Source organism: Pezoporus flaviventris, unplaced genomic scaffold (assembly GCF_033815535.1).
Source record: "Pezoporus flaviventris isolate CSIRO_AGI_PZ_B2104156 unplaced genomic scaffold, CSIRO_AGI_Pfla_v1 ptg000002l, whole genome shotgun sequence".
Taxonomy (NCBI): Eukaryota; Metazoa; Chordata; class Aves; order Psittaciformes; family Psittacidae; genus Pezoporus; species Pezoporus flaviventris.
The window spans coordinates 71233853-71249051 of NW_026892550.1; the positions used below are offsets into that span (position 1 = coordinate 71233853).

At 39.2% G+C, this 15199-nt stretch overlaps 1 long non-coding RNA gene across 1 annotated transcript in view; it reads right to left on the reverse strand.

The window, feature by feature from the left end:
• The window catches only part of LOC133263654 (uncharacterized), a 57965-nt gene extending 55964 nt beyond the window's left edge, over positions 1-2001 (reverse strand). The window contains exon 1 of the long non-coding RNA XR_009741515.1: positions 1530-2001. This is a non-coding gene — a long non-coding RNA (uncharacterized LOC133263654). The remainder of the gene's footprint in view (positions 1-1529) is intronic.
• Positions 2002-15199: the final 13198 nt, after the last annotated feature.

The following is a 15199-nucleotide window of genomic DNA, read 5'->3' on the forward strand; positions in this document are numbered from 1 at the left end:
CATGGCAGTAGTCATAGTAGGCAATAAGTTTCCAGTTCTAGTGGGTACAGAAACCAAAAAAATACCCACTCAGTATAATTTTGAAGGTATTTCAACTGCTTTTGAGCTCACTTGAAAAAGCAAGTTATTTCCACAGATAAACTAGATCAGCTTTAAACCTCTTAAAGAACCTACCTGACATTATTTCTCCATCCCGATAAAACAGTCCCTGCCTTACATTTGTAAATTAGACTAAGTTTTCTAATTAAACATTATAGCAAGTAATTTCTGTGTAAACTTGGCAGAACTTTTGAGGGCAAATAATGCATTGGAGTCAATGAATAAGGGAACGGGTGAGTCCACAACCTTAAATGCTGAAGTACTGAACCTGTTAGGTGAGGACCTACTATAAACTAATCTTTATGGAAAATGCTGAGTAATCATTCTTTCCACCTCAGTATAACTGACTCTGTTATTATACTTTGTTTATGATTTTGTGGCCAGGGCTCCTTTGAGCTTCTAAAGTAAGTGTAACTCAACACCTTCAACTAGACATACAGAAACTTTCTACATTGTGCATATTTCTATGCCAGAGACTAAATAACAAAACATTCCTTTCTCAAACACCCTGTGTGGAAGGTTATATTGTTTAACCAACATTTTTAGACCCACACAGATAAAATCAAAATCAAACATATCTGCTATGTTTTTCCTCTGAGCCTTAGTATCTTGGAAATAACAAGTTCCATTCCCTCAAATGAGTGAAAACAGCAGGCTTGTTCCTTATGTTTTTTGTTGGGTGGTAAGTTGGCAGCATCAATTGTATTAGTATTTCTGTCAGCACTCACATTAAATATGTTTCTTTATGGGAGAAATCACATTCCAACCTACTCTGGACATCTAAATTTATATCTTTCATCACATCCAGACTGAAATCCAGCTACCACCTGGATTCCTGTGGCAAGTTATACAATTGAGAAAATGCAGCATGGCTCTGTAATAATTTCAGGCTTTTTCTAAGAGATATCAAGGAACATAATTTGAAGTTAGATATTTAGTATTCTGCCTTATTTATGGATAAAGTGTTTTATTCATTGGCTTCAGATTATTCATGAGCAATCAATGTTCAACACAAAGAATGTTTTGATCAAACATTTGGCAGTTTTGATAAAGGTTGTTTGCTGATTGTATGCAAGTTTTTTGAAAAGTAGAGTCCTGATACTCATATTCACAATTCCAAATTTAATTACTGTAACTGTTCTGAATTGCTTTAAACACTTTACTTTGACTAATGCTATTTGCCTAGCTCATAAACCCACAGGATGAACTGACACAGTTGGATCAAATACGAAAGAACTTGGTGATGGAGGCTGAGGGACATAAAATGCTCTCCATCAATTCTGATGACAGGGTTCTACAATAAAAGTAGAAGTCCAATGTTCATATCCACCAGGGCTGTCACAGGAAATCATATGTGAGATCTCTAAGCACACATTCATCTACAAGAGGAGCTTCACTTGTAACTGTGCTCCCTCCACTTTCCCATTTACCTTGGTTCCCACTTGCAAGCACATGCTTTGCTCAGACAGGGAACATACCCAGATGATGTGTTGCAGGAGCTTTCAATGCAACTGCTGCTTTTCACATCTGGGACAGCAGCAGCTTCTCAGCTTAATGTTTTTCAACAATCTTTCTACCATTTTCCCTGCAATTCCTTTCCTCCATTCTGAGACTTCCACAATGAACATGCTTCTGGAGAGCTGGTGGAAAGGTGAAATATCATGAAATAGTTTTGTTGTATGGTAATAAACCACAAGTCTCTCACCCATAACTCTTCAAACATGCAAGTAAAGTAGAATAATTTGAAATCAGGATCTTTCTTTTTTTCCTGTCTCTCCATTGATAGGTGAAAGGCTAATGTAGTCTCAAGTGTTCTGTGTCCGCCCCAACTATTTCATTTCAAGAAATAACCTTGCTGTGAATACATTTTAATTAGTAATTTCATACTTGGAATTGCACAGTTGTAATACAGTATGTGTGCAGATCTATTGAAATACTATAAAAAAGGCATGATTTACAATCTCTGTTGGAATAATGCAAGTAAAAATTTCCCCTGCTGGTGTCTGTTTTTGTGTCCGACGTATCATTAGCACTTAGCATTCCCTCCATATTTATAAAAGGGTAGATGCTTGGACTTCAGGATGCCCCCACAGTGCTGGAGATTTTTCATTCTTTGTTCGCTATTGCTTGCTGAGATCATTGTAATGAAGAGAAGATTTTTATTTCATTTGATAATTTTGGTCTAATTGAAAGATATTACAACGAAAAATTGGAACAGCCCATGAGATTCAAAAGAATTTTCGTAACTCTAAGTGCGTAATCTGGGATCTTTTAATGCAATGTGGAATAAAACAAAGTAGGGCCTAAGAACGAAAAATTAAAACCTTGTCATATGTGTTAGTGATGAAGACAGGCTGACAAACCAAGAGTTCTGAGGAGCAGCGAAAGAAAAATCTTCAAGACCTGTATGCTCATTTCAGAACCGAATCTGAACTTACAAACAAGATGCTTGGCTTCAGCCTAGAGGGACATGGTATAAAATTAAAGGGGGTGATAATATGTAATGTGATTAAATCAGGCATTAGTTACATTAACTAGGATTGCTGCTTAATTAATTTGGCTGTTGCTCTCAGGACAGAGACTGTGGCACAGAACAAAAAGAATGATAAAGGCCAAATGGATTTTTAAATACCAGTCTGCATTTGATATGCAAGTTCCCTTGAAGAGGGTTTGGTTTGGTTGCTTTTTTTGTTTTGCAAAATTATCATGCATAAGAAAACTGCCAGAAATTCACTGGCATGTCAATAGAAATAAGAAAGTGTTCTGAAAACGTAGGCAATTTACACCTACTACAGTGACTACAGTTAAAGAACATGTACATATATATATAAGCTGTCATATCTGCTCCCTTTAAATCCCTCATAATGTCAATGTGGACATTTTGGCAAGTTTTCTGACCTGCACATAGTCTGAATGAGTGGGCTGCCTTCAGCTGTTGTATGTGCTGGCACCTGAGCCAGGCTTTTCAGCCCAGGGAAGAGTAACCTAGCAGCAGAGGACAAAGGGAAGAGCTGCAGGGTCTGAGCAATGCCTAAGCTCTCTACAAAGGACACTATGTGATTTTCCTAGGCTCCTCATTTCTGGGAAAAAGATGATGGTGGGAACAACCGGTGAGAGCATATCTTTGCATTCCCATCTCCTTTGGGTTTTTGTTCTCTCTGATCTAGAATTTTAGAGAGGAAGTACCTGCAAAATTTGGGTGCAGTTCATGCTGAAGTTCTGACCCTCCTCTGACACATATACAATACTGAAGTGTTAATTGGCTGTTGATGATAGCTCACAGAGGAAAATTTTCTGCCTGTGCAGCTCTGCTTGCAGCTGTTGTGATACAGGGAAAGCATGACAGTCCTCAGGTTCTCATCAGCAATGGAATTGGAGTGGCGGCTGCCACTTAACGTAGCGTGCCAGCATCACACATAATGCAACTGAATGTAGTAATGATTTAGCCAGTGGTGTGGTCGTTTTGTCATGGATATTGTATTGATAGTACCTAACAATAATCAGTGTCAGGAGAAAAGCTGATGGTCTCAGAACAAATTCACATGAAAAGGAGTGAAACAGGACTGTTGATATTCCATTTGAAATTTACTAGTTCAGAAAATGAGACTTTCAATATGTTGTAAAATTACAGATTACAAAAGCAATTTACTGAATCTGTTATGCCTTTAAATGTGCATCTTACTGAAAAGGCTCCACAATGCGTCTACTTACACTTCTGTTGCAATGCAGACCTGGCATCTGCTTCATTCATCCCTCATCTATACTCCATTATTTCATGATTTCTCTTGACCAGTGCCTAAATTTCATAAATCCTAAACACTAGAGTCTCCAAATGAGAAGAGCCTGGCTTTCAGGGAGAACGAGCTTATTTGCATGTAGCCTCCTCAGGCAAGCATAGCAGCAACCCTGCCTGTGGCAGTATATTGGTCCTAATTAATTACCTATACCTTGCTCTAGGCAGGAAGGTGCTTTCATCAAGAGCACCAAGCAAGTAGTAGTCTTCTTTCCAGAGAAATCTCAAGGTATAATTATATGCAGAAGGTGTCATGAGATCACCCGTCTGAATTCTTCAATATTGAGGGCTTTAGAAGAGGGAAAGGGAGGTTGGAACATGAGGACTGAGAGGTCAGAAAGCAATTGAGTCACCTGAAATACAGCAGCCCTACAACCTGGTGTCAAAAACTGGGGAAAAAGAAAAAATATAAAGGACTCCCAAGTATCGATGTTTAGTCAGTGATGGAAGAAATCAAGACTGAGGTGTATGTGTAGGGGTTTTTCTATGGGATGCTTGGGAAGAAATCTGAGAAACCTCCATAAACTTGAAAGGAATGTGTAATGAAGTAACATGACAGCAGAGAGTTTAAGAACTAGACAGGAGTGGATGAAAAGATAATATATAAGATCACTATGCAAGGACCTCACAAATTCTGTATCATATACATTCTTGACTATCAAATTTTAAAAGGGGAGAGGAGTATATTGATGTTACAAAATAGAAGAGAGTCTGGTTTGCTTTGTGCAAACAAAGCTTACAAAATATTGTGTATTACTGAGGAAAACAAAGCACAAAAGATAGTTCCAGGAAAAATACGGACTGAAACCAAGAAATAAACAGGAAATAACAACATTTATCCACACCTCCTGCCTTGTAGTTGCTGGAAATTGTACATCTTGGACGCATCTATCTGCACTGGGCAAATAACTGATGCTTATTGTCCGAGGGGAAAGTCTAGAAAAATCAAAACCCCCGGGGCACATCCTTCTTTTTCAGCAAGTATAGTCAATGAAGCTATTAACATTTAGAATACCTGATGATATGCCTCCCCTTGTAACTGAAACTCTACTTTTCCCAGATATGGCAACTGTAACAGCAAAAGAGCAAGAAAAGGGTCCATTCCATTTAGTCCATTTATACTGAGTTAGATCAGATCTGAGTTAGAACAGATACTTCTTATCCCCTAGGAAAATGGTTTCTGTTAATTTCTTGGTAAGGGATTCACCCTTGAGAAGTGCATGTGCTCCATAAACCTGTTCAAGAAAAGGCAGAGGGACACACTGCCTATTTCCACCTCCCACTCTTCTTCTTTTGTCTCAGTGTGCATATTACGAGTGAAAGAGAGAGGCCATATTTTATTCCTGACTGACTGTTTCAGTTTTTCCAGAAATGAGCAAATACCCAAGACTGCACACCAATCTTAGTCCAAAGCACACTCTGGTTCCTATAGAAAAATTACTTCCCTTCTCATTGCCTTTTATGAATGGAAGTAGATGATTGCCCTGTGTGGTTGAGTGCAAGGAAAACAGGTTGGTGAGGGTTGTCTGCACTAGCACCTATATACTTTTTGGGTCTCCAAATTAGGATGCAAAGGAAGAACGCAGTCTCTGCCTTAGCCAAATGTAAAGGGAACATTTTTGCATATTTTTGATATGTGATCTTATCAGCAGACAGCTTTTTCTTTTCAGTAAAATAAATCCTTGTAATCCCACAGTATAGAAATCTGACAGTACAGGAAGTAATCTTTATGATGGCTAAAAGGCTTTGCACAGCATATATTGCACCACAGGATAATTATTTGTTACTGGTGTTAGCATTACTGAGTGTTTAATGCACTTCTGGCAAGTGGGCAGAAAATAAGCAATACCTGGTGACAACAGTAAGAATGTACTTCTTCACACGGCAAGTAACTTCTTAAAGTTCCTATCAGGCTGTAATATTTTTCCCCTACATGCAAAAGCATTAAAATAAAAACTCTGGATATATAAATCAGAGAAGGGTGAGTTCAGTGCCAAGAAGGAGACAAATTAATTCTGTAGATGTTAAAACTGAAAGGGGCCTCTTAGATTATCCTGTTACGCCTCCCTTCCATTGCTATTAACAACTGCTAGTGTCATGAAAGTATAACCTTACATAGTAAAAGTACAGAAAAGAAATATTGGGCTCTCCCCTCTGGCTGCTCATCAGTGCATTAATGTTTTCTACAAAATATTTACTACAGCTTTATTTTTCTATACCTCTCTACTTTCTCACATACCGTATCTGATATTCACATCATCACCTCTGCAGTGATGATGAACTTTTTCTATGTAAGTTATCCCACTGTAGGACTGACCTTCCCTTAAGAATGCCTTTTTCTCCTAATGCATAAAATGAATTTACTTTTTTTCTAGTTTCAGCTCATTACATCTTTTCAGTACTTGATAATTCCTCACTATCTTTATTGTCACTATAGTTAGATATTTATAGATAAGTACATCCTTTCCTTATTGCTTCAATATGGAGGCATGGAAGTGACATCCATATAATAAACAGCAAATACACTTGATAAACTGAGGAATCACTTAGAGATGTTCAAAGGCATAAAGAGGAATTAACGATTCCAAGTTCAAGCATGTGTGCACGCACACAGTTGTGTAAAAGAGGAAAGAAAAAGGGAAAGGATTTTCAGTATGACTAATTAATATTCCTCCGTGAAGAATGATTCTTTTAAGGTGTTTTGAGAGCAGTGAGATGGATCTATCAGTATTTATTTTCACTTCACAGAAACAATCAATATGGAGATGAAATAAGGCACATTAGGTGATCCTGTCTACCTCTTTGCCATTAGGAATTGCATAATAATGCTTCATGCTTTTTCTGCATTTAGCTGCACAAGCCTTAAGCAATAGTATTTCTTTGCCTGCCTGTGTTAGAGCTTGAGCCCACGGTTAAGCCCCAGGGCTCCAGGAGAGAGCAGGCCACCATGAGCCAGCAGAGTGCCACCATTGCTGAAGCTGTGCCATGCTTCCTGACCTGAACCAGGACCAGAGATGAGCAACTGTTCATTATGAGCTTCATCCCCTTTCCCTCTAAGTAAGCTGCAGCACTCAACTCTTTCACCACCTTTTATCCCTTATGCAGAATTTTGATCATTTCACAAGTGACTCTCCTTCCTTCTGTTTTAACATTACCTTTATGATTTTTCCCTAAAGTTGTTGGAAATGTGTTCTTGAAAGAAATCTATCATGACAATTTTATGCTCATAGCTGCCCAAAGGGTGCTCGCTCTTTCCCACATTTTTTATCTCACCAATATGTTTATTAAAGCTTTGGAATATCTTTAGACCATTTGCTAGTATTGACTTTCTGCTTTCTGAATACCAGAGTACCATCATAGCACTCTTGTGATATATCATCTGAACGCAGGCCATTTTTTAGCTATTACACAAACTTTTTTTTTTTTTTAACTGAGAGTTAGATATATTAAAGGGAATATGAGCTGTTACTGTTATTAGTATCTCCAACTTGCTTGTATTCTGAAACAAATAATGTTAACACTGATTGTATAAGCCTAGTAAAAGATATGTTAAAAGTGCTGGAAAATCAAACATAGTCCAATGGGCTGAGAGGAAAGGGCTAGTTGGTTCCTCAGACAGATCTATTCAAATATTACTGAGTATCAAGTTTTACCCACTAGAGAACATCACTAGAGAAACTTTACAGGATGGTCTCCAGTTTAGCTCAGGCCTGGTTTTTTCTTCAGAAAAAGCTTTCTTTAGCTATGGTTCGAAGTAGGTGCAGAGATGGCAGAATAGCAGTCACAAAATGTTAAGTTTAAACACTGAGAAAATTAGGTTTTTGCTTTCTAATGGCCGAGCTTTAATGTTCATATATTCTTGCTGAGTCTGAAACACCTGTTTCTGTTTCAGCTGACTTTGCCTCATTCTTTCAGCACAGCAAACTGTGTGCCAGTCCTGAATTACTATTAAGTAAGCCTATTTTCTGTGAATATTCTCTGGTCATTGACAAACAGAATTTTGAATGGTGAGGAGTTCATTTAGTCTTTAAATGGAATTAGCATTTCCTTGAAATGGAGAGAGCTTTTGTATGAAACAGAATTGGTTCCCCCAATGGGCACAAGAATAAGTCTGCTTTTGGCTGCTGACTCAACAAAATTTTAGCGATCACATCAAATAAATCCAAGCAATAACCACTATGATTTTTTAAATACATCTTAACGCTATGTGCCCTGTCTGCACAATAATGTAAACTCTGTCTGGACAGCTGAGCAACTGAGAGTTCAGTGTTTTGGCAGGTTGTTGACTTTTCCTGTTTACCTGAACTGAATTTAAGGCCGTGACTCATCTTGGATTTGCATTTGTTTTACAAGTTCTTTGTATCTGAAAAAGTGGATGTGAAATCCTGACTTAAATAGCATCTCCTGCTACTAACATCTCATCTGCAACCCTCTGTAGCCCCAGAACAAGTAGTGGAGAATCAAGGAAGACTTTAAAACTTTTTTAAAAAATCTTTCTTCAGTTAATCTTGAATCCTTCTACATTTGCTATTATAATTTTAATTAGGGCAATTTTTCCTGATGACATATTAACTGAAACAGACATGCAAGATCTCTGAATTGTAGAACTGTAGAAAGTATACCACACTAGGTACACCCTTGTCCTGGGTTCAGCAGTAGCAGTCATTTTTCTCATTCTTGGTAGCTGGTGCAGTGCAGTGTTTTGACTTTTGGCCTGGGAACAGAGCTGATAGCGATGTTTTGGTATGGCCAAGGACTTTGTGAGCCTCATGCTCTGCCAGGGAGAAGGGGAAGTCAGGAGGAAGCAGAGACAGGACACCTCACCCAAGCTAGCCGAAGAGGTATTCCATACCACAGCATGTCATGCCTGGGGGGGAGTTAGCCAGAAGGGCTGGGAGACAGCAGGGTTGGAAGAGGCATCGATCAGAGCATGGTCGAGCTGGGGGGGGCAAGTTATCGGTCGGCTGGTGGTGAGATGTCGTATTCTCTTCCCTTGTTATTTCCTTTATCATTATTATTATTGGTGGTAGCAGTAGTGATTTGTGTTATACCTTAGTTACTAAACTGTTCTTATCTCAACCCCTGGGAGTTGCATTCTTTTTGATTCTCCTCTCTGTCCCTCTGGTAGTGGGGGGAGGGAAAGAAGGGGGGGAGTGAGTGAACAAGTTACCTGACTGGGTTTAAACCACAACAACCCTCAAACTTTAATTTATCATAGAACAGTTAGGGTTGGAAAGGACCTTAAGATCATCTAGTTTCAAGCCCCCTGCCATGGGCAGGGATGCCTCACCCTAGACCCTGTCACCCAAGGCTCTGTCCAGCCTGGCCTTGAATACTGCCAGGGATGGAGCATTCACCACTTCTCTGGGCAACCTGGGCCAGTGCCTCACCACCCTCACAGTAAAGAACTTCTTCCTTATATCTAACCTGAACCTTCCCTATTTCAGTTTAAACCCATTACCCCTTGTCCTATCGCTACAGACCCTTATGAAGAGTCCCTCTCTGGCATTCTTGTAGGCCCCCTTCAGACACTGGAAAGCTGCTATGAGGTCTCCACACAGCCTTCTCTTCTCCAGGCTGAACAGCCCCAACTTTCTCAGCCTGTCTTCATACAGGAAGATAGAGGTGCTTACATATAGGTGCCCGCTGGATCTGGACTCGTTCCAAAGCTCCATGTCCTTCTTATGTTGAGGACACCAGAACTGTACACAATACTCCAAAAGTGGGGTCTCACAAGAGCATAACAGAGGGCAGCATCACCTGAAATGAAATTATTTCTACCAAAGTTTAATCTCACTATCCTCACGCTGCAGTTAATAACAAGTGATCTTTTGGTTAGGTCTATCTGTGTTTTCACCCATTCTCCATTCTGAAGTGTCAGTCTCCCAGACATACACTAGAAGGCCTCCAAACTTCTACTAGAAAAAAATAGTTCTACATCTGCCATTGCAGATTTTGCAGTTGTGTTGGCTTGTTTCCAATATATTTTAATTATTCTGATGTATCTGTGTTCAAATTATGCGATTTTCAGCCACCTCTGTGTTTTTTGTCAACATGTGAATGCGTCAGGCAGAAGGAACATGTTTGTGGAAGCTGGATCTCTGTCAGACATATTGCAGTGCCCATGAAAGGCGGAGATTAGGATAAAAAGGCAGGAAATGATTCAACAGACCTCCTTGTTGTTAACATGATGGCTTCACTTGTCTGTGACTTGGAGGGCTTCAAACCCAGCAGTGTTTTGGATGAGAGGTTGAAAAGCCAACGGCTTGCTGTACTTGACTCTGCAATTTCCTTACCACCAGCTGGGGCAAAGGGTGCTCAGGACCTGCCTGTGACAATCATACCCTGATGTCCCCTGCACCAGCAGAGCCAGAGCTGCAGCAAAAGGATGGGAGGACAGGATTTTATTCTTTTAGCAAGACCAGGAGGCAGGACAAAGACCTTCTGCAGAGCTTCTGCAATGTCCCCAAATAAGTTTTTATCTCCAGACTTGTGCAGAATGAAAATAATTCTGTAGTTTTATACCATGCATACGAGTATTAAAATTTTTCTCCGATTTTTCCAGCTGTTACATTCCATGAAAAGCAAAACAAAACAACAAGTTCTTAAACAGATTTTTACCTCGTTGCTGCAAAGTGGAAATCTCCTATGACTTGGAGGAAAAAAACAACCCAAACTTTGTAACTTTAGTGAAACTTTTGAATGACTAAGATTTAAAGACACACTTTACTATTACAGTTTTCTATTACTAACACCATCTCTCTTTAAGTTTTCCTCTTCCAACTATAATTTAGTTGGCAGCATTTCAGTTGTCGTAGAAGTAGTTCTATAATACTTCACACCAAGCTGTGGAAAGCCTTTAAAATTATGGACCTAAAATTCTTATGTCTATGTTGCATTAGGATTATCCAAAATCCAGAGGTCATGCAAATTAGCTGTATTTATGCAGAGCAGAAATCTGAAGAAAATCATAGAATCATAGAATAGTTAGGGTTAGAAAGGACCTTAAGATCATCTAGTTCCAACCCCCCTGCCATGGACAGGGACACCTCCCACTAAACCATGTCACCCAAGGCTCTGTCCAGCCTGGCCTTGAACACCACCAGGGATGGAGCATTAACAACTTCACTGGGCAACCATTTCCAGTGCCTCACCACTCTTACAGTAAAGGACTTCTTCCTGACATCTATTCTAAACTTCCCCTGTTTAAATTTGAACCCATTCCCCTTGTACCACTACAGTCTCTAATGAAGAGTCCCTCCCCCAGCATCCTTACAGGCCCCAAATACTAATATCCTTAGTCCACACCTCATTCATATCTAACAAAAGATGGATCCACTGCCATAATTAGTGCTCTGATTTATGATTTACATTATTTTGCAATACATGTTACTGCCACATTTTCATTTTCCATATACATCATTACTGATGACTTCGTAACAGCAAAATAACAGCAATAAAAAGAACAGTGCTGGAGAATTATTGAGAATTATTGGAGAATTATAGGCTATTAAGAAACGTGAGGCATTCATGTTTTTTCGTAAGTGTATTAGAGCCAGTAGTTGTTCTAAAGCTACAGCTTCCCATTATAAGACTTATTTGGTTATTTTTCAAATTAAATCTATGTTGGAAAAATATATGATTTGATTACCTGGAATTTACTAAAATCTGCATTCGGAATAAAAAAACAACATCAACAAACAAACAAAAAATCCCAACAATTTCATATAGTTATATAATCTTTCGGATTTTCTCATAGATCATTACTTACTTCCAGCTCTCAGAAGAGGGAGAAAGGAAAGATGACCAGAAAGTGACTACAGCCTAAAGTAGGAAGCAGAAGGTTGACTACAGTCTGTTAAAGCAGAATCTGAAACAAAAAACCCCAGCAGACCCTTTTTAATTCTTGTCCCATTTAGTAAATCAGGAGTAAAAAAAAAGAAGGAAAAAGGAAATTGAGATATTGTGTACATCAGGAAGTTCTTTATTCTTTTCCTCTCCCATGATTAAATGCTAGAGCTACCTTTTGCTCACTGGTAATGCGTGTGTCTGTCAACACCACATTTGAATATGGTGTAATTGAATGCAATTCCACTTATACTACCACTTTCTAAATGTCGGGCAGTGTCACTACTGGACTACAGATCTTTTAAGAAATGTAATCATCACTGTAATTATACAGCACAGGTGAGATAATATGGGGGAGAATACACGTAGCTTTTCATACTGTTGTGGTTTAAACCCTAGCCAGACAGCTTGTTCACTCACTCCCAGTGAGTGGGGCCGGGATGACAGCAATCGAGGGGCCCCCCCCGGGGCTCTCCCCTTCCCCCCTCCCAGAGGAACGGGAAGGAGGATTGAAAGAGTTCAACTCCCACGGGTTGAGACAAGAACAGTCCAGCAACCAATGTACAACACAAGTCACCACCGCTACCACCAACTACAACAATGATAAGGGAAAATAACAAGGGAAGAGAATACAATACCACTGGCCAAGAAACGAGTCCCACCAGGAAGCCTGTGTCCTTCCGGGTAACTCCCAGTTACCCCCCACCCCGGGCATGATGTGCTGTGGTATGGAATACCTCCTTGGCTAGCCAGGGTCAGGTGCCCTGTCTCTGCTTCCTCCCGGCTTCCCCTCTTCCCTGGCAGAGCATGGGCCTCACAAAGTCCTTGGTCAGGGTAAACATCACTTAGCAATAACCGAAAACATCAGTTTCACCAACACTGTTCCCAGGCTGGAAGTCAAAACACAGCACTGCACCAGCTACCATGAAGGAGAAACATGACTGCTACTGCTGAACCCAGGACACATACTTAGCTAAAGCAATTTGCAATAGTCCCACATTCTGATACCTGTGTTTACATGTGAGAAGCATCTTTTTCCCGAAAGGGCTCTTTGTGGATGCATCCATGCTAAGACTGCATTTCCCACCTTGCAGGTCAGCTGTATCATGTCTAGTCAACACCCAAAAGGACCATCTTCCCTGTGCAAACACAAACATAGTATGAGCTCAACTGCAACCCAACTCATGAACAAAGACGGGGAAGCAACCCAGCAAACTCCAACAGGCTTTTCTATCTGAATGATCAAAGGACCTTCAGGTGAGGTATACTCGCCTCTGGTGTTCTACTCAGCCTGTGGTTTTATCTTTCAAGGTGCTAGATGCTAATATTAATAAGAATACAGAATCCTGGCCTTAAGTGACCTACCCACATTTCAAAGAAGACATTTATTTTTCTGCCTAATGTCAGTCAAATGCAGTGAATTGAAAGAATAAATCCCCTAAGTCTTAAGCAAATATTTCTCATTAAAGAAACCATTTTAACAGAGGTTTGAAGGTAAACAGTGTACTATTCAGAGCAATAGTTATTACTGTTTAATTCAGGAAGCCTTTATCAATACATTAACCAATCTGATTTCAGTCTAAACCTGGGAACTTATCACCTCTTGAGACTTAATCAGAGGCATCTCCAATGCAGCTGAACCTTTTAGGAACATTTGTAAAGGATTTTTCATCATATGATTTTTTTTTTTTTGTCACTGCCTGAAACAGTATTTCCTAGAACACTGGGGACACTTAATACTTTTTAATTGTAGACATATAACTATGAGGTTCCCACGCCCCTGAAAGGGGAACCTGCTTGTCTCCAATGACTATACATGAACTTAGACCCCTGTACCCTCACTTATGTATGGTGTAGACAATGCAAACAACTTATTGTGACGTAACTCTACAATAGTGCTCATGAAGCAGGTGAGTAAGTACAGGAAAGAAATTTAATATATGAGGTTATTTTAAAGAGGCATGGATCTCTCCATGCTTCAGCTACCCAGAAGGCTGAGAAAAATTGTCTGTGGCCTTATGCTGACAACGCATCAAGATCAGAGAAGCACAAAAGTAAATTAAAGCATCACAATAACTTCACCCATTCATTCTACAGGAAAAAAAATACGTGATACAATACAGAAATGCAGATGATTTCACTGTGCCCAAGACATAACACTCTACAAATCCTATTCCCAGGACTGACAACGCAAAACTGTGTCCTTTTTCTTCTGAGTTTGTCCAATCAACTTTAATAAAAGAGTTCACTTACAGTAACTCAGTTACCAAACAGAAAATCTGAAGTAATGTAAAACCTGACTTTTCTTCCATTACGACCTACAATTAGGTAATCTACAAAATTAATTCCCTTCACCTTTAATGAGGTTCTGTTATGTGGTTTGATGTGCATTATTGTATACATTACTCATAGCCTGACTGAAGGGAAATGCTGCATCAAATTTATTTTAACAGCAATTTCCCTTAAAGTATATTAACAAAGATGAATTGGCAGATCCCTAATACATGGCTTAAACCTATCTTTTATACAATACTGCCCTCTATGGAAACACAAAATACAACAGATTTAAAATAAACATGCATGCTGGGTTTTGCCTTATTCTTTTTTTTAGTATCAAATCTACTTTCTTAAAATGCTTTTAACATAAAAGCGTTATGCCATCAGGGAAAAAAAAAAACCTATTGCCCTCTCATCATTTCATCTATTTCTTTCAAGCCGACATTTCATATTGTAACAAATACATTACTGGTGTTTATCATTTAGATGATAATCTCAGTTCACAGAGTCCCCGCTCAAAGTGTGTATGCCTTTTGCCATGTCTAAACAAAATAACCCAAACCAAAATGCACACAACCCAGGAGTCACATCAGTGGTATAATCAGGAAAACAATGCTTTGAATATTGTTTCTAAAGTACCCAGAATTCTTCAGAGAGCAAAGAGGCAGCTCCAAAACATCATTGTAGATAGAAACAGATACTTTCAAATGTAACCTGTTGGGCATGAGTGGCATGAGAAGGAATGAGCATGATTGTGGTTAAGTCAAGTACTCACTTGGAGCTTGTTCACTTGGAGCGCTCTTGCTCTCGATTGCTTCATCCATATTTTTCATCATTTTAACTACTGATCAATGAAAAATATTTCTTCCCATGAGGAAAATATGTTTCTTAAAACTGAGTGCATTGCTCTCACTGAACTGTACTGCATATTCCAAAAAAAACCAACATTCCTTCTGCCACCCTCCTGATATTTTGAGAAAACAATGCTGAAAGTCTGCAATTTCTACCTTAAGAAAAAATAATCAATAGCAGTTAGACATGAAAAGCATTTCTTCAGCTTATTAACGCTATTCTCCTTAGACATCAGAGAGATTTCACCTTTCTAAAGTTGGTGCAATGTAAATAGGAAATCATGACCTTGATTTCCTATGTCAGACTACAACATCTTGAAGTATGTTAGCC